The sequence below is a fragment of the Triticum dicoccoides genome, chromosome 2B (assembly GCF_002162155.2).
Source record: "Triticum dicoccoides isolate Atlit2015 ecotype Zavitan chromosome 2B, WEW_v2.0, whole genome shotgun sequence".
Taxonomy (NCBI): Eukaryota; Viridiplantae; Streptophyta; class Magnoliopsida; order Poales; family Poaceae; genus Triticum; species Triticum dicoccoides.
Genome location: NC_041383.1, coordinates 241,248,853 through 241,271,019, shown reverse-complemented (window position 1 = coordinate 241,271,019; position 22,167 = coordinate 241,248,853).

The following is a 22,167-nucleotide window of genomic DNA, read 5'->3' as shown; positions in this document are numbered from 1 at the left end:
CTTGGCTCTTTGCCTCTTCCAGAAGTCGATGGTTCTACAGTAGTGCTTTTGGCAATCTGACACCAAATGAACTGCTGCACGTCCACCGCTTGTAAGCAAAAGTTTCTCCTCGTGCTGCGAGCCACCGCGCACGCGTTGGCTAGGGAGAAGGCGTAATCAAGCTTCTCGTCATTCTGCGAGTTGACGGGACACATCAAAGTTATTTACTAGTATTACGTACTCTCTCCAAAAAGGGCTAACCATGTCATTGCTACCATCCCGTGATCCGTCGATGAGTACGTGCACTATTCACGTGCCATCGAGGAGAAAAAATATTGCGTAGGTGCCATCGAAGTGCATGACACACTTACGAAAAAGGGTTTCCCCCTGCTTTCCCCCCGCACGACTCACTTATGCACTGCTTATCTGATTATCTCCATTTTCTTGCATGACACGTGCACCTTGATGCTAGATGTCTCGCGTGTTGGGAAAAGGATGAACAAAGCTCACGTAAAAGAAAAGAGTTGAAGAGCATAGATTCCCGACGACCGAGGAGGAGCAAGGAACCTAGCGGTGGAGCGTCTGCAAGGAACCTTGCGTGTTTTCCCCTGTTTTTTGCCACCTGCCCACCTATCAACAACGAAAAGAACATGAACTGTTTGCTAACCACTAGAAACGGTACATCAGGATGCTAAGTTGAAGATGTTTTATACTCCCTCCATTCCCAAATATAAGTCTTTTTAGATATTTCAATAAGGGACTACATACGAAACAACATGAGTGAATCTACACTCCAAAATATGTCTACATACATCCGTATGTTGTAGTCTATTTGAAATGGCTAGAAAGACTTATATTTAGGAACGGAGGGATTAGTTTATATTGAATTATTGATAACCACGCAACAAGCCACGCATGTACAGGATGCATGCAGCCACGCATGTACACAAGCCAACGCACTAACTCCATCCGATCCAACTCATGAACATACGTGCACAGCATGGAGCACACAACGCACGTACGCAAGACGTGCATGCACACACGCTTGGCCGCAGAATGCACGTGAATAACACATGCATGCGCACACACTCGGCTGCATGGAGGCGTGCGCCATCCGCGGCGACGTCCGGTTCGTCGTGCTACACGAAGCTCACACGTAACAGCGCATACGCATCTCTTGCAGCACCTCTTTGCCGTCATTGCTCAACTACTAGTCGGAGACGAAGACGACCGCAACCTCGGCCTTAGACCTAGCACCGATGGAAAAACACACATGCTGCACGCACACGAGCACATACGGAGTGCCCACGACGTGGTGCTGGTGCGTCCCCAGTGGCCTCTACTCCTTCTGCGCATGTTGTCTATCAAGGTGGCTGCATTCTAATGATGATGTGGGTGAGATCTTCCAGGACTCAGATGATGACGAGGAAAATTATGAGACACAAGGTGACGTACACCGTCAAGGTCCACGGTCAAGGGGGTGCTAGTAAGTGCTTAGATGTGCTTAGAGCAAGTACAATAGAGCTGAGTCAGCGGGCTATAAGGAATAAACTATAGTATATTTCTGCTTAGTGGAGGAAAGAGAAGAGGAGAGAGAAGGTAAGCGGGCTCTTCATGAAGAGCCAGCTCTAGCACGTGCTCCTAGGCACTTTGTGAGAATGAAAGGTGGGCCACAGAACAAAAAAGTAGTACTAGTACACTCTTTTGATCTACTATTGTACATGTTGACTATAAGATGGGCTATAGATGACATGGCACTGGCTTATAGCTAGCAGCTGGCTATGCTATTAATGCTCTTTAGATGAGGTGCTAAGTGCATTAAATGGCTTAGTAACTCAAGTCTTCAATGCATAGGTGCTTAGTTTATTGGTGCCACATCATATTTTATGCCTACGTGGCAGGCTTAGCAGCTATACATGGTGGAGCACTGGGAGAGGCCAAGGCTGGTCATAGTGGGGAGTAACTTGTACTGTAACATATTACTATGTTACTCTAAACATCTCGATAAACCAGAAAGGAGGGAGTAGTAACATAGACTAGTGTCATATGCAGAGTATGGGAGCACATGATATTTCCCCGTCCGGACCGATCCCAAGTTGGCTTCTCACCTTTTTGGCCCAACAAAAACCCCTCCCCCCTCCCGCGCGCGCTTCCCGCCCGGCTCCAGCTGAGCCCGCCGCTCCACATTGATGGCAAGTCAGGGCGACGCGACCTCTCACTGCTTCCGTCGTTGAAGCAGCACGCCGATCGAGGGCACCCCCACTACACGCCCGGCATTTCAGACTACACAGTGGATAGTAACTTTAGAGAAAGTACTACAATTAGATGACATAAGCAGGCTATAAGGATTTAAATATAGTATTTGTGCTTAGTTGAAGGAGAGAGAAGAGGAGAGAGAAGAGAAGCGGATTGTAAACGTGTAGCCGGTTGTACTCCAACATACTTTGTGAGACAAAAGATGGGGCCATTATTAATGATATTGTATTTATACTAAAGGGACTAACGGATGCCTTAATTACTCCGTATTTTTTTGAGACAAACCTTGGTGGGGCTATTATTGAATTTTTTTGAGCTATTATTGACTTGGACGTGGGGTTTGGGGGCCAAAGGCCTACTATTATACTCGCACGACCGACCTGACATGCTCTACCCTAGCTGCCACTGTATCATATGGTTTCGCACCGTTCCAGATCTTAGCGCTGCCACGCAATTCTTCTCTAGCCCTCCTTCTGGCATGCACCGCGAGAAGGGACAGCAGTCCTCCTAACCCCCCTTTCGTGATCCTGTACGGGAGAGGGGCGATCAGGTATTTGGGGAGCACACTCCTATGACTGCTGCCAGCGACAACTTCCTCAACGACAGCCTTCTTCCCCGACCTCGGTAACCTCTTCATGAACGACATGAGTGACAACATCAACCACATCGGTTCTGCTCCGCTGTACAGTATGTGATTCTGTCCTCCTGGTTTAGTCCGCATCATTACTTTGATGTTTGCAATTGTTGTCATGATCTATTTACTGCTGATTCAGATTAAATCTCACACTAAATTGCTCATATATTCAACAATCCAATCCAAAAACCTGATTACAGGCAATTTACTTTGAGTGGTTTTGCTGCGCTTTTGAAGCCGCCTACTTTTAAGGGGGTGCAATATAAAAGGTGGCGCACAAGAGCAGTATATTGGTTTCAGATCATGTACTGCTATGACGCCACTAAGGGTAAGCCTAAGGGCGATCTTAATCCTACACAGCAGGAAGCTTTTCAAAACATGGATACCCTCTTCAAAGCCGCCCTCCTGAATGTTCTTGACGATTCCATTGTGGATTCATATGTGGTTTACAGCGGCAAAGACATGTGGGCTGCGCTCGAGGACACGTTTGGGCCCTCGGGCGCTGGCAACAAGTTGTATGTCATGGAGCAATTCTATGACTACAAGATGACTGATGAGCGCTCTGTTGTTCAGCAGACTCATGAGATACAATCACTCTCTAAGGAACTTCAGTACTTTAAGTGTGTGTTGCCGGACAAATTTGTTGCTGGGACCATCATTGCCAAGCTTCCACCTTCGTGGAACAATTTTGCTACTTCTCTGAAAACAAGAGACATGAGTTTTATGTTTTGGATCTCATTAGCACTCTTGGTTTTGAGGAGAAGGCGAGAGCAAAAGACACACATGCTCGGGTCGCTGAGGGAGCTTCTAGTGCTCACATGGTACACGAGAAGAACTTCCAGCCCAACCAGCCCCAAAACAACAAGCACAAATCTCAGGGGAAAGGCAAGTTTGATGCAAAGAACAAGCCGTCACACTCTACCAACTTCAAGAAGAATTCTCATAACGGGAAGGGATACAAACCTCAATTTTGGTAGCACCGCACAAAATTTATATGGCTGCATCTACCTGCTGTCAGCTAACCTCATGGTGCTCCAGGTATTCCTACATTCGTAACTAGGTACAATGACCACCATAAGATGAAATTAGCTTATTCGTACGTTGACTTGCTGAATGCAGTGCGGAACGATCATGTCATGTGTGGAGGAGCAAACAATTAGTGCAGCCGAAGGTGGAAATCAACCAAGGACTTATGACATTATATGTAATCTTCCTCAGGCAGCTCAGTATCCCCTTCGTCCAGATGATCGTATTTTGTCATGCCGGGCTATTGATATGTGCTACTATTTTGCAACACCGTTAAAGTATAGCTACTATTTTCCTATGTTTTCAGATTCAGGACAATGAATATGATATCAGGGGAACTGCACAATATGGACCCATGTTGAGTCATCTCTATTGCCTCATGTGTTTGCTACAAATGTGTCAGCATCAATTGCAAGATGAGGTAGCTAGCTAGCTGTGGAGTTGCCAACATGCTCAAAGTGCTCGCAACATTGAGGAGAAACAAGCATGCCAAGGAAATTAATGCGTGCGCAGGGAGGCCCTTTGCTCAGAGAAGCATCGACCGATTTTCTTTATTTCCACACCTTCTCACAACTTTGTATATTGGTTATAGTATGGTGAATCATTGAGATGCATAGACATGCTGAACTTTTGTTCTTCTGAATGTTAGCTTAATGTGAGTGTCTGCATCCAGTACCGCATCCTCTAATTTGGTGGACACACACAGAGAAAATAAATCTCCATAATTTACTCCATAACCACCCTATTAAATAGGCCTAGTAACAAACCAGGCGCATGTAGTGGCCGGCGGGCACATGCATCCTGCATGCATGGCCAGTCAGCCAAGCCCAGGCCCAGCTCCAATGCAGCAACGCAAAAGAAGAGAGTGGTTCTTGGGAAAAAGTGAGTAGTTAGTGCAACGGGCCTTATAAACACGAACAGCTCGCTCTCCCACTTCTGTCTCCCCACCCAATTCCCCCCGCTCCCCAATCTTCCTCAATCGTCTAGAAAATCCCGCTCACCTTCTTCCTCACTCGTACAGAAAATGCCCGCTCCTCTTCTTCCACTCCTACAGAAATCCCCAGCCCTCCTCCTTCCCCACTCGCACTGCCACTAGGCTCGTCTCTGGCTACTCTGCACAAACCCGTGAGCTCGGCGCGACGCCCACAAGGAAATTGGAGTCGGCTGGCCCGAGTGCCAAGAAGATGAGGCTCCCGCCAGCGGCGACGCCGGTTGTAGATCCTGCACCCGGTAGCGCGGGGAGAAGTAGTGAGCCCCCCCACCCGGATTTAAGGAACCGGTAGAATCTCCGGTGGACCGCATCAGCGATCTCCCGGGCGTCATCCTTGAGGAGATCATCTCGCTTATCCCCACCAAGGATTGCTGCCGCACACAAGTCCGCTCAACTCGGTGGCACCCTCTATGGTGCACCGCGCCCCTCAATCTCGACTGTCGTCAGATATCTGTCCTTCCTGAATTTGATCTCCTTAGAGCCATCGTCTCTTCTCACCAGCAGGGCCCCGTTCAATGCCTCTGCATCCCGACAAGCTACCTGCTGTCCATACCCGGCAAGGTGGACGCTTGGCTGACATCCCCTGAATTCGGAAAACTCCAGCAGTTTGAGTTCTACCATTACCACGAAAGTTTCATACCAAGAATTCGTGCCCACACCACCATTGTCCATCTCGCGATTTTCCTCCTCTCTCCACACCTCCACCTTCGCCCGGTGTCATCTACCAGACGATCTGGTACAAATGCTTCGACTCCCACTGCTCTAAAAACTTTTGCTTGTGGTGGTTTATCTGTCTGAGGCCTCACTGCACAGCATCATCCACTCCAGTTGCCCTGCCCTGGAGCGCTTGCTGATTGTTTTGGGAATAGAAATCGGTATCAGTTGTCTCCAAATAAATTCGCCTCACCTTAAAAGCATTGGAATTTGTTTTAAAGGATAGCAGCTCATCATCAATGATGCCCCTTCACTTGAAAGGTTGCTCCTTCATAATTGTTATACACCTTCAGAAATAACTGTCGTCTCTGCGCCCAAACTGGAGACCTTGGGTGTAATTCCTGACCCGTTTAATAATCACAAGGAGTTGGTGTTTGGCTCCTCACTTTTTCAGGTACCGTATATTATCATCTACACATTTGTAATCATATGCTGCATTTTTCATTTGTGCACATAAGTTTTATATCATCTTGGAGCACACTTTGGGTACTTATATTATGTTATATGCTCAATGAATAGTTCGTCCATTGATAGCCTATCAATGCTGCTGGATTCTATCAAGATCATATATATCTGAATGTATAGTTTTGATCTGACATAATTATTGGCTTGCTGCGATGCTTTCGTTCTCTGGAGAATTTATACATAGAGGTGATGATTTCATGCACATTTAAAGCCCGTATATATTGTACTAGAATTAACTGTTCAGTTGTCGTTCTTTCGACATACTCTTTTTTCAGACCTTAACTGTTTTCAATCTTCATGTCTACTTAGGCAGAACCACATGGAGAAAAACATATAACAAATCATTGGCGTAATAAGCACAAGGATTTTCTCAGTTCTCATGACATTCGTTTGAGGACAATAACGATGGGACGATATGCATCCAACCAGGCAAACAGAAGCTTTGTCACATTCTTCCTGTTGAATGCGAGGTTACTATTGTCCATGAGGCTTAATTTTCATAGCAAGAGATTTCTCACGGACGAACATGTTGAACAGCAAAAAAAGAAGTTTCAGGTGGACAAATGGGCTTCTAAACGTGCTCGGCTTCTATTTACAATAAGTTGTAGACATCCTGAAATAATTTTTTTTGCATAGGATGTTGATTTTATGGATCAGACCGATCCATTTGTTTGTGACTGCAAAAAAGAGTGGTTGGGTTAGATGTTACTGTCATGTTCAATCTGGGTTTTGTCTAAAAATTTGATGAACAATTAATCCTTGGGCTTTTTGAACCATTTGTATGCTTGACTTGCATGTTGTTGCCCTCGTACTCCCCTCCACCTGCCACTACACTGCCGCATCTTCCATGGCTGCTATTCGTTCCCGTCCGAGGCCTTGCCGTCGTTCTCCGCCTTGGTTAGCTTGTTGTGCCCGCCGCCGTCTGGCGTTGACAACATGGTCAACAACCAAGAGGAATGAGGAGATGACTGTACATGGAGAGGCTGATAGTAGGGACCCACCAGGGTCATTGCATTTCGCAAGCAGGTGCATCGTTATTACAAGACAAAAAAATACTTCCTCCTAATTGTTTGACAACTAGGTTCCACTCCATTGCCAATGTAGTCAATAAACGAGAAAATTACACAACGAGCGGATAACACCAGGGACCCAGCAGCTCACCCAGTTGTTTTTCAGTTTCAGAGACGGAGCTCAACTGCGCGCTGTGCAGGGGCTGTGGCCCGTCTAGCCCATGCTTATGCTTTTATTAAGCACATGACGAGCCCAGTTGATATATTTTTTCTTTCTGAAATTGGCTAGCCCAGTTCTTTTTTTGGAGAATACCAAAACCGAGTCCTACTTGCTTTTCTCAGCCCTGCTGGGCTGCAAATCTTTCAAGACGAGGAGGGATGTAAGTAGTAAGAAATGGGCTTCCCCAGAAAATGGGCTATAAGTTGTAAGAAATGGGCTTTAAAATTTTAAACCAAAGCCAACCGGCAATTGCATTAAAATATCATTTTTTTTCAGGATTTGTCTACTCCCTACTCTTATAAAAACCAAAGCCAACTGGCAATTACATTAAAATATCATCTTTTCTCCCACAAGATAAACTACTCATACAAATGCATCTTCATGTTCCGTGCAACGAACGGGCATCTTGCTAGTTAAGATTCTAAATTTCATTCATTTTTTTGTGGAGAATTGTTTTTTGAATTTTATTTTGATATAAATTATTCTTAACGTGACTCGAAATTTCGTGATTAAAAGAGTTCGGACCCCACCGAAATATGCAAAATTTCGTTGGATTTTTTAGTAGTGCCCAGAATATATGGTCTGTAATGCTAATAAAAAGAATATGGGCTTCAAATATACTTAAGAATTAGCAAATGGGATGTAAATTATTGAAAATAATGGCTAATTGGTTGTATGCTGTTTTCCACAGATTTGGAGGCTGACTTCTGGGCCTACTAGGTTGACGATGACACTGTCCTAAATTTTTTTTGACGCGTACGCAAGGCTTTGTCAACTTAGTCAACACATATCAGTGACTGTTTGGATGTCCATCCAACGGCTGCCGTGCTTCTTCAATCTCTAATCTTCCTGCTCCAGCCGCCCAAACCAGCGCCGGTGGGACTACCTGCTCCCTCCTCCCGTGGCTGGCTGTGCTGGCGCCAGGCCATCCCTCTAACCACCCACACATCCTGTTATTTTCCGGCAACGTCAGCCTCACCCCACAGCCGACCAGTCAGCGCTCGTTCTCCCCTCAGTGTGGGCATCCGCTGCGGTGGCTTCGCCGGCTCCGGGTGGTTCTCAACCTGGGCCTCGCCCTCGTCCATCGCGTTTGTGCTCTCGGCGTGGCGGGGTCAACATGGTCAACAAACAACAGCCATCGGAAGAGGCTGACAGTAGAGGCCCACATAGGAAAATGCCTCCTTATTACGCGCAAAATAATGATTCCTCCACCTGATAGCTGGGACCCACCGGAAGGGTCTCTGTATTTCGCGAAAAAAACGTTCCTCCCGCTGTCAGCTCGGACCCACCGAAAATGCCTCCTTATTACACAAAAAAATGAATACCCCCCTGCTAGCTGGGACTCACCTTGGTGGGAGGCTGACTTGTGGGCCTACTAAGTTTACGGGGACGGAGGGCTTTGTCAACTTAGCCAATATGAACTATTCTAGCTCCAGTGACCGTACGATGTCCATCCAACGGTCGTAGTGCTTCTTCAACCTCTAGTCTTCGTGCTCCAGCCGCCCCATGCAGCACCGGTCGTGCCGCATGCTCCTGCCTCCCGTGGCCGGCGGTGATGCCGTGGAGGCCTCATCGCTCCCTACTACTCCCACCGTTGGCCAGGCTATCCCTCTACTCACCCACACCCCCTGTTATTCTGCGGCGACGGCAGCCTCACACCGTAGCCGAACCAGTGAACCCTCGTACTCCTCTTCGCGTGGGCATCCACTACTGCGTCTTCCCTGGCTCTGCGTCGTCCCCTTCCTAGGCCTCGCCGTCGTCCACCGCCGTTGTGCTCTCGGTGCGGTGTGGTCAACGTGGTCAAGGAACGACTTCCATCGGACGTGGACTGTACGTGGAGAAGTTGACAGCTGGGTCCACGGCCGCAGCAAGGAAGTGCTTCCTTATTACGCGCAAAATAATGATTCCTCCACCCGACAGCAGGGACCCACCAGACGGGCCACCATATTTCGCGGAAAAACGTTTCCCCCTGACTGCTGGGACCCACCAGCTACATCTTCGCATGCAAGGAAGTGCGTCCGGGCAAAAAAAAACAATTCGCCCCCCTGACTGCTAGGACCCACCAGCTACATCTTCACACGCAAGGAAGTGCGTCCGGGCAAAATAAAATGATTCGCCCCCCTGACTGCTGGGACCCACCAACTACATCTTCGCACGCAAGGAAGTTCGTCCAGGCAAAATAAGACGATTCGCCCCCCTGACTGCTGGGACCCACCAACTACATCTTCGCACGCAAGGAAGTGCGACTGGGCAAAAAAAACGATTTGCCCCTGTCGGTGTCAAAACCGGCGGATCTCAGGTAGGGGGTCCCAAATTGTGCGTCTAGACGGATGGTAACAGGAGACAAGGGACACGATGTTTTTACCCAGGTTCGGGCCCTCTCGATGGAGGTAAAACCCTACTCCTGCTTGATTGATATTGATGCTATGGGTAGTACAAGAGTGGATCTACCACGAGATCAAGGAGGCTAAACCCTAGAAGCTAGCCTATGGTATGATTGTTGTTCTGATTGTTGTCCTACGGACTAAAACCCTTCGGTTTATATAGACACGGAGAGGGCTAGGGTTACACAGAGTCGGTTACAATGGTAGGAGATCTACATATCCGTATTGCCAAGCTTGCCTTCCACGCCAAGGAAAGTCCCATCCGAACACGGGACGAAGTCGTCAATCTTGTATCTTCATAGTCTTGGAGTCCGACCGATGATGATAGTTCGGCTATCCGGACACTCCCTAGTCCAGGACTCCCTCAGTAGCCCCTGAACCAGGCTTCAATGACGACGAGTCCGGCGCGCATATTGACTTCGGCATTGCAAGGCAGGTTCCTCCTCCGAATAATTCATAGAAGATTGTGAACACCAGGATAGTGTCCGGCTCTGCAAAATAAATTCCATGTACCATCGTAGAGAGAATAATATTCACACAAGTTCAATCTGCTGACGTATTTTGTGCTGTGACGTCACACCACTACCAAGCCTTTACTTGAATCATTTTTATTATACCACCTCCGCGCGTTCAGCGAAGCGGTTTCCTTGGCACGTCTTGTCAAAGCAGAGATCGTGTTCCCCTTATTCCGGGATTCCCATCAATACGGACGTGGGTAACCCAACCGCGCCCGTTGCCACGCCCCCTCCATCGAAGGCGAGTTCCAAACGGTCACAGGGACGGCTCTTGGTATTCTCCCTCTTTATAATGAGACCAAGGCTCGTTTCTTTTCTTCAATCCTCAATCGAATCTACCCCTCGCCCCAAGTTCCAGCATCCAGGGCTCCAGATTCGAGCGCTTCGGACCTTCGACAATGTCCGTCTCCGACATACATGGCCGGTGGATGCCCTCCTCCATCACGGAAGAGGACGTGCTAAAGCTGAGAGAAGCCAGGTACTTAACCTACGAGATTTCGCATAGGTTGCCTGCCCAAGGGCAAGTCATTCCTACTCCCGAGCCAGGCGAGAGCGTCGTGTTCGTGTCTCACCTCCGTCGGGGTTTAGGCTTCCCGATGGATTCTTTTGTGAGAGGGCTCATGTTTTACTATGGGCTGGAATTCCATGACTTGGATCCAGAGTCCATCCTCCATATCTCATCATTCATTGTCACCTGCGAAGCCTTCCTCCGCACCACCCCTCACTTTGGTTTGTGGATAAAAACTTTCAACATGGAGCCGAAGATGATTGAGGGGCGTCAGGCAGAGTGCGGCTAGTCAATTATAAGCAAGAGGGCCGATGCTCCATGGCCCGAGGGCTCTTTTCAGGAGGAGCTCGGTTTGTGGCAGCAGGAGTGGTTCTATATTACCGCTCCCAGGGGCAGCAGGCAGAGGCCGCCGCCCGTCTTTCGCTCTGGCCCTCCACAATGGCTGACGTCATGGGTCAACAAAGGACTTGACTGGGGGCCATCCAAGGACGTACCCCTATTGCAGGGGCGGATTCGAGACCTCCAAGAGAGGGAGATCAATCTGGCCGTAGTGATGCAGGTTATGCTGATTCGGCATCTTCTGCCCTGCAAACATCGCCCCCTCCGCCTGTGGGAATTCAATTCGGAGGGACCACGAGCTCTCCAACACTTCATGGCTACAACACCCGTGGAGATGTACAAATTGTTCTTCGGATCACAAGAGGTGTGTCCAGAATTGATCGAGGACGCCGGCTTAAGCTGCAATCGCCCGGATACTCAAGTAAGTAGCCCTGTGTCCGGACATACCGTTTGTTTGCATATCTTGGATTCGCTTTTTAACCAATCATCCTTTCAACAGGAGTGGATAGCGCAACCAAAACTGATACGGTGTCCTGCCCCCCTCCCGGAGACCGCGCTGGATCCCGTGTTGGTCAAGATGCTGGAGGTTGCGCCTTCAGAGGAGGGCGAAGGGGAAAACATAGAAACTACCGCCTCTACTAAGGAGGCTTTCGAGAAAGGGGGGATCGAGAATCCCTCCTTCCAGGGGGAGAAGAGGACCGCTTCCGAAGATCCAGAGGCCAAGGCCTCAAAGAGGGGGAAGAAATCTTCACCAGAGGGTCCTGCGCCAGGGGAAGCCCCGGCCTCACTATCTCCCCTAAGGAATCAGCCCTCCAGCGAGCCGTAAGTAGAAAAAGGGGAGTTTTGTAATAAGGGACATCCCTGTTTTTGCTTCTGAGGATAACCGAAGTTTTTGCCTTGTAGTTCGGATCTCCGTCCTTCTCAGCTGAGCTCGTCTTCGGGGGACCTTCGTCCGGAGATGATGGAGAGCGAGACGCCTCCATCTGCCGCACCGTCAGGTGGGGCGGACGACCCTGAGGTGTCATCGCGGAGGGTATCCCCGAGTCCGGCAGGGCCGGAGAGTTCGGCACCAACTAGTGTACGGCCGGGGGAGCTGAAGGATCTGCTCGAGAGGGCGTCTATCTCAGAAGATCACCGTACATTAATGAGTACGGTGATTGAAAGAATTTCATCCGCTGAGGGCGGGTTGCATGATGCCGTTAGAAGTTTTCTGGCGGGGTTTGAGGTACGTAAAAATACATGCCTTTTGACAGTTTTGCACATGGAGTGCGCCCTGTATAGATAGTAGCCCCTGAGACTCAGTATGTTGTCGAAAGCGACAGTGTGCCGAGGATCGTAATCGCAGTTATTAATTCTCGCCTTTCCTATACAGGTGGCGGATCGTCCGGTGGCCAGCCGGACTGCTAGAGTTGCCGAGCTAAAGCGGCAACTCGACATTGCGGATGTGGACATCGCGCTGGTCAATAAACGACTTGACGAGTCACAAGGTAGGTTGTTTCTCCGTGGTCACCTAGTAAGGGAGCTGATGCCCACTCCTTACAACATGTATGCTTAATGCAGATGGTGCCGCTGCTATGGAGGACCTTCGGGCAGAGCTTGCTCGAGCCAAGGAGCAGGCCAGAAGGAGTGACGCGGCTGCCTCGAAGGCCGTCGAAGAGCTAAAAGCCGAAAAGGCTGCTCACTGCCGAAGCAGGGAGGAGATTGCCGGAATGGCCATGAAGCTGAAGGATGTTACCGACCGCTATGAGGTTCTTGAAAAAGAACGCCGAGCGGAGCAAGAGGACCTGAAGAAGGCCACCGCCGAAGCCAAGGATGCCCGTTCTGCAATGAGGGCTATAAAGGAGGAGCTGCGTCAGGCCGGAGACATTGCGGCTGGAAAGCCCTTTCTGCTGCGCAGGAAGTTCACAGATCAGAAGTATGCTCAGCTTGGCCAGCTGTGGGGTACGGAGGATCCTTATCTGGATTTGGCGGCGAGTGCGGCGGATGCGGTTGTGCACTTCCGAAGCCAAAAGGATCACGAGATGGAAGAGCTTTTTTGGTCTCAATTCCACAGTCCGGAACATTCACTTCCGTTGACCGATCGGTTGGGCTGAGCTGAATAGAATGTCCGGATTTGCCATCACGGATGTAGTGGCTCATCTGTGGCCGGATAGGCCCAAGCCGAAGAGTTATTTTGGCTTATTACAGCAATTCCTTGGGGCGGTGCCGCATATCAAGGCGATGAAGCGGTCGGCATGCATAGAGGGTGCACGGATGGCTCTCGCCCGTGTTAAGACATATTGGCGGAGATGGATGCCACCGACGTTGCATCCCGGGGTTCGGACGAGAGCCGGTTACCCGCCGAGCACTATTTTGGGGTAGTCCTGCAGGGCGCTCGTTTAATAGAGTCGCAATGCTCGAAAAATGTTATGTTCAAATGACATGTATGATTTGTAAAACCATATTCATAATATAAGTGCTTTTTATACTTGTGTGTTCAAGTATTCAAATATCTCCTGTGCGGCCGTTAATGTATACGTGTATATAACCTGAAAGATGGCAGTCTTCGGCTTCAGCCCCCACGCACATGGTGCGGGGGTGTTTGCCAAATAGCGCATTTTCACACTTAATCCAACGTCTTGGTCCTATGAAGGAGGTGGCAGCGTAGCAAACTAGGCAACCGGACTATAATGCTTTATCACTTTCACTTAGCCATAGAAGTTCGAAGGTGGGGCTATGATATAGCCCCTAGGGGCACCGCGTTCTCCGAATTCGGGGCGTGTATGTGCCTGACCGGGAAACGGTCCTTCGTCAAAGCGGCGGAATTCTAGACATTCCGGTAGTCGATCGAGTGGTTGACCAGTCTCTCGCTATATCATGACAGTCAGTTTTCGGCTTTCTCTACTGAGGTGCTCGCCCGGCCGAACCGGGGCACAATCGCAGTAGTTCTCCTGGTGCCGCATTAGCTGATGATACGGAACGTAAGGCAGCAAAACACAGGAGCCGGGCAAACCCAACATTTGACCAAAGACATGATTCGGAGCTGATGCATATAAGGCCTAACTCGAGACGCCGAACACTCCCTGAGGTATTCGGTCTTTATGAAAACGGGCAGAACGTTGCCCTAAGCCCCTAGTGTCCAGGTACGGGCGAAAACTTCTGACGCGGCCGATGCCAAAACGCCAGCCTCCTCCTTGGTTATAATAGGAAGCCGGGGGATGTGTATCAACAAGAGACAGTAAGAAAGGTTTACGCAGGGTCTTAATCTGAAAAGAATCCTTGCAGCGGGTCCCTGCTGCATGTCTGCTCCTGTGTCTCCGTTGTGCTGTATCCTGGACGTGTGTAGCACGCTGTTCATCTGTAAAAGAGATGAACTTAGCTTGGGAAAATATCGTGCAAAAAATGTATTTAAAACAGAGTATGATTTAAAAATGAATAAAGTTGAGCTTTATTGGCTCTCATTGTTTGTGCACGCAGCCTCTTGTAAAGGGGTGCATGTCTAGGAAGCCCCTAGTTTATTTATGCCGGACTCGCCTAGCCGTGTCCGGGGTCTTGAACGACCTTTTAATGAGATGGTGCCGCGTGGACCGGGCATTTTAAGTGTAAGAGACGCGTAATGCGGTATTGCGTTAAAGCGGGCGAAAGCTTCGCGTCCCAATAGTGCTTGGTGGCTACTTTTAAATGGGGCGACATGGAAGATTAGCTTTTCGCGACGGAAGTTGTCGGATGAACCGAACACAACTTCTAGCCGTAAGGAGCCATGCACTTGGCGTAAGGGCCTGGCGTCACTCCTTTGAAGGAAGTGCTGCTATGGCGAATTTGGGTAGGGTCTATCCCCATCTTGCGGATTGTGTCTGGATATAGCAGGTTTAAATCAATGTCGCCATCCATTAGGACTTGTGTAAATTGTAGTCCGTCGATTATAGGATCCAATATCAAAGCAGTCCATCCTGCATTTCGGATACTTCTGGAGTAATCCAGATGGTCGAAAGTAATTGGTTTTGACATCCAATCTCGGGATTCCGCTTGGGTGGGCCATGCGACGCGTACTTTAGCAGGTGCCGCACTATTGTCCTGTATTGTCACATGAAGTGAGTTTACTGTTTTGACCTCTTATGGGAAAGTCTTTTGTTTTCCGGCGCTCTGCTTGTGGGGTTCGTCATCGTCTTCGCTTGGTGTGTCGAGCCCCTTGTGTTCGGCGTTAAGTCGGCCGGACTGTTTGAAGACCCAACAATCTCGGTGGGTATGGTTTGCAGGCTTCCCGGGGGTATTGTGAATTTGACATATCCTATCCAGAATTTTGTTTAGGTTGGATAGCTCGTCACTGTTGTCCTTAAGAGGCAATGTTTTGTTTTTTGGCCGAGAGCTTTTGAACCCGGCGTTGACCGCCGTGCTCTTTGGGCCATTTTCCTTACTCCGGCGCTGATCTTTTCTGCGTCGTGATTTCCCATTTCCATCTCTGACCTTGGATGTACTCGGGTCGCTGGTGCTGCATCTTGCCAGCCAGCTATCTTCTCCCACGCAAAAGTGGGTCATGAGGCTCGTTAGCGCGGCCATTGTTCGTGGTTTTTCCTGGCCGAGGTGTCTGGCGAGCCATTCGTCTCGAACGTTATGTTTAAAAGCTGCTAAGGCTTCGGCGTCCGGATAGTCGACTATTTGGTTCTTTTTGGTGAGGAACTTGTTCCAGAATTTGCATGCTGACTCTCCGGGCTGTTGAGTTATGTGACTTAAATCGTCTGCATCCGGAGGGCGGACATAAGTCCCTTGAAAATTTGCTCGAAACGCATCCTCGAGCTCTTCCCAACTTCGAATGGTATTTTCTGGGAGGCTTTTGAGCCAATGCCGAGCTGGCCCTTTGAGATTGAGGGCTAGGTATTTTATGGCATGGAGATCATCTCCTCTAGCCATATGTATGTGTAGGATGTAATCCTCAATCCAGACTCCGGGGTCTGTTGTTCCGTCATATGCCTCTATGTTTACGGGTTTGAATCCCACTGGAAATTCATGATCCAGTACCTCATCGGTGAAACATAGTGGGTGTGCGGCGCCCCTGTATTTAGGTGTGCTGTTATCTTCGAATACTCAATGTGTTGTGTTGCTTCCTGGAGCCCTCTTTTTTGGCCCATAAATGGACCTGACCGGGCCATCCTTTTTGCGAGGATCTTTATGTGTATCCTATGTCGGCTTGTGTGCGGCGCCACTTGCCGCTCTTAGCCTGTCATCTGGTCGTCTATCTGGCCAGGCGGCCTCTTTGCCTTTTGATTGTGGTGGCTCTACGGCCTCCTTGTCGAATTCGGGCAACAGCTTGCGCTTAGGGTAGCTCTTTGCTTGGTGACTATTGCCGTATTTGTCTGCGGTTTTGAGTACTTTGCTCCATCTCATACTGAGTACGTCTTCCGCTGTTTTGAGCTTCCGTTTCTGCTTCTTCAAACTTTTTGTGGTGGCGACGAGCCTTTTGTGAAGGTTCTTATGCTCCGGTGATGTGTCCGACGTGAGATCGTCTGGACTGTTGTTTTCGCCGGGGATGGGTTGCTTGTCCGATTCATCCTATTCGGATGGTTGCTTGGTTGCATGTTTGTTGTCCACTGGTTCACCCTGCTCTACGGCTGGGTCATTATGGGTGCTGTTGTTATCGAGGCGGGACTTCGGGCGGCACTTGCGTCGTCATTTTGATTGTTTTTCGAGGGAATTATCCTTCGTCGTGCCCCGTTGTTCCTCGTTATCGCTTCCTTTTGGTGTATCCACCATGCATATGTCATGAGTTGAGGTGGCTTTCCACTGCCCAGTAGGCGCTGGTTCTTGGTCGTCTCCGGCATCGTCTTCCATACCGTCGATGTCTTCGGAGTCGAAGTCTAGCATGTCGGTTAAATCGTCGACAGTGGCTATAAAGTGGGTGGTGGGTGGGCTTTGAATTTCTTCGTCGTCCGCATCCCAACCATCTTGACCGTAGCCCGGCCAGGGCTCTCCTGATAACGAGAGATACTTTAGCGAATTCAGGATGTCGCCAAGAGGTGAGTATTGAAAGATGTCCGCATCGGTGACCTCCATGATCTGCGCCCAACCGGATTCGATTGGTAGGGGCGCGAGGGGTTCGGAGTCCGGCGAGGAGTCCGGCACCTCTGAGTCACGAGCTTCATAAGGGACAAGATCAGTATTCGGCTCCATCACCGTAGAGATTGCATCCCCCGAGGCGGTGTCTAGCCACCCATCCTTGATCTGCGCGGTCGGCTCCGAATTTGGGGTTGGAGCAGACTCATGTGCGGCCTCCAAGACACTGTCCGGCAGCAGAGCTAAATCGTGCCCATCGTGACAGTGCTGCGCGCTCGGCTGTGGCTCGAATCCATCGAAGATCAAGTCTCCGCGGATGTCAGCCGTGAAGTTTAGACTTCCGAATCTGACCTGACAGCCAGGGGCGTAGCTTTCGATCTGCTCTAGATGGCCAAGCGAATTGGCCCGCAGTGCAAAGCCGCCGAATACAAGATCTGTCCGGGGAGAAAAGTCTCACCCTGGACCACGTCGTTATTGACGATCGAAGGAGCCATCAAGCCTATCGGTGACAACACAGAGGAACTCTCAATGAAAGCACCAATGTCAGTGTCAAAACCGGCGGATCTCGGGTAGGGTGTCCCGAACTGTGCGTCTAGGCGGATGGTAACAGGAGACAAGGGACACGATGTTTTTACCCAGGTTCGGGCCCTCTCGATGGAGGTAAAACCCTACTCCTGCTTGATTGATATTGATGATATGGGTAGTACAAGAGTGTATCTACCACGAGATCAAGGAGGCTAAACCCTAGAAGCTAGCCTATGGTATGATTGTTGTTCTGATTGTTGTCCTACGGACTAAAACCCTCCGGTTTATATAGACACCGGAGAGGGCTAGGGTTACACAGAGTCGGTTATAATGGTAGGAGATCTACATATCCGTATTGCCAAGCTTGCCTTCCACGCCAAGGAAAGTCCCATCCGGACACGGGACGAAGTCTTCAATCTTCTATCTTCATAGTCTTGGAGTCTGGCCGATGATGATAGTTCGGCTATCTGGACACCCCCTAGTCCAGGACTCCCTCAGTCCCCCTGACTGCTGGGACCCACCAGCTACATCTTCGCAGGCAAGGAAGTGCCTGACAGTCGGGACCCACCTGGTCGAAGCGTACGTACCGTTGTCATTCTGGTCGCGAACGTGTGCGTACATACTGGTCGATGTAGAGGCGCTCACGTGTCGTAGTAGAGCCGCGCATGTAGCATGTTGATAACCCACAAGTATAGGGGATCGCAACAGTTTTCGAGGGTAGAGTATTCAACCCAAATTTGTTGATTCGACACAAGGGGAGCCAAAGAATATTCTCAAGTATTAGCAGCTGAGTTGTCAATTCAACCACACCTGGAAAGTTAGTATCTGCAGCAAAGTAATATGATAGTGGTGGTAACGGTAACAAAAGTAAAGACAACAAAAGTAATGTTTTTGGTATTTTGTCGTGATTGTAACAGTAGCGACGGAAAAGTAAATAAGTGTAAACTAGTATATGGAAAACTCGTAGGCACCGAATTACCGATGGATAATTATGCTAGATGCGGTTCGTCGTGTAACAGTCATAACATAGGGTGACACATAATTAGCTCCAGTTCATCAACGTAATGTAGGCATGTATTCCGTATATACTCATACGTGCTTATGGAAAAGAACTTGCATCACATCTTTTGTCCTACCCTCCCGTGGCAGCAGGGTCCTATTGGAAACTAAGGGATATTAAGGCCTCCTTTTAATAGTGAACCGGAACAAAGCATTAGCACATAGTGAATACATGAACTCCTCAAACTATGGTCATCAACGGGAGTGGTCCCGATTATTGTAACTTCGGGGTTGCCGGATCATAACACATAGTAGGTGACTATAGACTTGCAAGATAGGATCAAGAACACACATATATTCATGAAAACATAATAGGTTCAGATCTGAAATCATGGCACTCGGGCCCTAGTGACAAGCATTAAGCATAGCAAAGTCATAGCAACATCAATCTCAGAACATAATGGATACTAGGGATAAAACCCTAACAAAACTAACTCGATTACATGATAAATCTCATCCAACCCATCACCGTCCAGCAAGCCTACGATGCAATTAGTCACGCACGGCGGTGAGCATCATGAAATTGGTGATGGAGGATGGTTGATGATGACGACGGCGACGAATCCCCCTCTCCGGAGCCCCGAACGGACTCCAGATCAGCCCTCCCGAGAGAGATTAGGGCTTGGCGGCGGCTCCGTATCGTAAAACGCGATGATTTATTCTCTCTGATTTTTTTCTCCCCGAAAGCCAATATATGGAGTTGGAGTTGGCGTCGGAGGGCCACCAGGGGGCCCACGAGGTAGGGGGCGTGCCTAGGGGGGCGCTCCCCCCACCCTCGTGGACAGGGTGTGGGCCCCTGGTCTTCATCTTTTGCGAGGATTTTTTATTGTTTTTTCTAAGGTGTTTCGTGGAGTTTCAGGTCATTTCGAGAACTTTTATTTTCTGCACAAAAAACAACACCATGGCAATTCTGCTGATAACAGCGTCACTCCGGGTTAGTTCCATTCAAATCATACAAGTTAGAGTCCAAAACATGGGCAAAAGTGTTTGGAAAAGTAGATACGACGGAGACGTATCAACTCCCCCAAGCTTAAACCCTTGCTTGCCCTCAAGCAATTCAGTTGACAAACTAAAAGAGAAAAAGAAAAACTTTTACAAACTCTGTTTGCTCTTGTTGTTGTAAACATGAAAAGCCAGCATTCAAGTTTCAGCCAATATTATGAACTAACCATACTCACAATAACACATAGGTCTCACAATTACTCATATCAATAGCATAATCAGCTAGCGAGCCATAATGATAAAACTTGGATGACAACACTTTCTCAAAATAATCATAACATGGTATAACTAAATGGTATCTCGCTAGCCCTTTCTGAGACCGCAAGACATAAATGCAGAGCACCTTTAAAGATCAAGGACTGACTAAATATTGTAATTCATGGTAAAAGAGATCCAGTCAAGTCATACCCAATATAAACCAATAATAATGAATGCAAATGACAGTGTGCTCTCCAGCGGGTGCTTTTAATAAGAAGGGTGATGACTCAACATAAAAGTAAATATATAGGCCCTTCGCAGAGGGAAGCAGGGATTTGTAGAGGTGCCAGAGCTCAGTTTTGAAATAGAGATAAATTATATTTTGAGCGGCATACTTTCATTGTCAACATCACAACTAAAAGATGATGATATCTTCCATGCTAAACAGATTATAGGCGGTTCCCAAATAGAATGGTAAAGTTTATACTCCCCCTCCTCCATAAGCATCAATCCATGGCTTGCTCGAAACAAAGAGTGCCTGCAACATTCAACGGGTCCCAGGGGGAGTTTTGTTTGCAGTTATTTTGATTTAGTTTGCATGAAGCATGGGACTGGGCATCCCGAATACCAGCCATTTTCTCGTGAATGAGGAGCGGAGTCCACTCCTCTTGAGAATAACCCACCTAACACGGAGGATAATGGCAGCTCTAGTTGACATATGAGCTATTTGAGCATGCAAAACAGAATGTTTATTTGAAGGTTTAGAGTTTGGCACATACAAATTTACTTGGAACGGCAGGTAAATACCGCATATAGGAAGGTATAGTGGACTCGTATGGAATAACTTTGGGGTTAAAGGAGTTTGGATGCACAAGCAGTATTCCCGCTTAGTACAAGTGAAGGCTAGCAAAAGACTGGGAAGCGACCAACTGAGAGAGCGACAACAGTCGTAAACATGCATTAAAATTAATCTACACCGAATACAAGCATGAGTAAGATATAATCCACCATGAACATAAATATCATGAAGGCTATGTTGATTTGATTCAACTACATGCGTGAACATGTGACAAGTCGAGTCACTCAATTCATTTAAAGGAGGATACCATCCCATCATACCACATCATAATCATTCTAATAGATGTTGGCACGCAAGGTAAACCATTATAACTCATAGCTAATCAAGCATGGCACAAGCAACTATAATCTCTAAATGTCATTGCAAATATGTTTACTTCATAATAGCTGACTCAGGAACGATGAATCATCATATTTACAAAAACAAGAGAGGTCGAGTTCATACCAGCTTTTCTCATCCCAATAAGTCCATCATATATCATCATTATTGCCTTTCACTTGCACGACCGGAGGATGTGAATAATAATAAGAGTGCACGTGCATTGGACTAAGCTGGAATCTGCAAGCATTCAACTCAAGAGAGAAGACAAGTAATATGGGCTCTAAGTTAAATAAACAATCATGCATATAAGAGCCACTAAGCATTTTCAATATGGTCTTCTCGACCCCCAAAGAAAGGAAAAGAAATAAAAACTATTTACATGGGAAAGCTCCCAACAAGCAAAAGAAGAACGGGAAATATTTTTGGGTTTTTTTTTATTTTAATTTCTACTACAAGCAAAGAAGTAAAATACTACTAATTTTTTTTTTGGTTTTTCTTAAGGTTTATCAAACACACAAGAAGAAAGCAGGAAAAAGAAAATAAACTAGCATGGATATTACAGTGAAAGAGTATGAGCACCGACATCTAGCAATGAGTGTGTGTGAACATGAATGTAATGTCGGTGGGAAATACGTACTCCCCCAAGCTTAGGCTTTTGGCCTAAGTTGGTCTAATGCCAGGGGTAGCTTGGCGGATATCCGTAGGTGAAGCTGGGGTCATACTGTGACGAAGAAGGCTCCGGCTGCCACTGGCTGGCAGCCTCCTCTGGATCCCAAAAATAAACAGATAGTCGTGGAGGCTCATCTTGTGGTTCTGGTTCCGGGGCTGGTGCAGGATTCTGATAGGCTTGAACAACCGACCATGGAACGATGTGAGCTTCTGCAGACAAGTTAAACAAAGAAGGAGCAGGCAAAGTAATAGTTTCAGGGTGATGTTTACCAAAGTATTATTTATATAAGAGCTCCCCTTCGCGACTCTTAACAAGAAAATCATGCGTTATCATACTCTTATAATCTAAATAAGCACGGGGAAGCGTTGTTTCTTCTTTCTCCTCATGCCTAATAGGTATCTCAAAATGTTCAGCAAGGCGTGAAGCATAAATGCCTCCAAAAATGGGGCCCTTAGTACGGTTCAG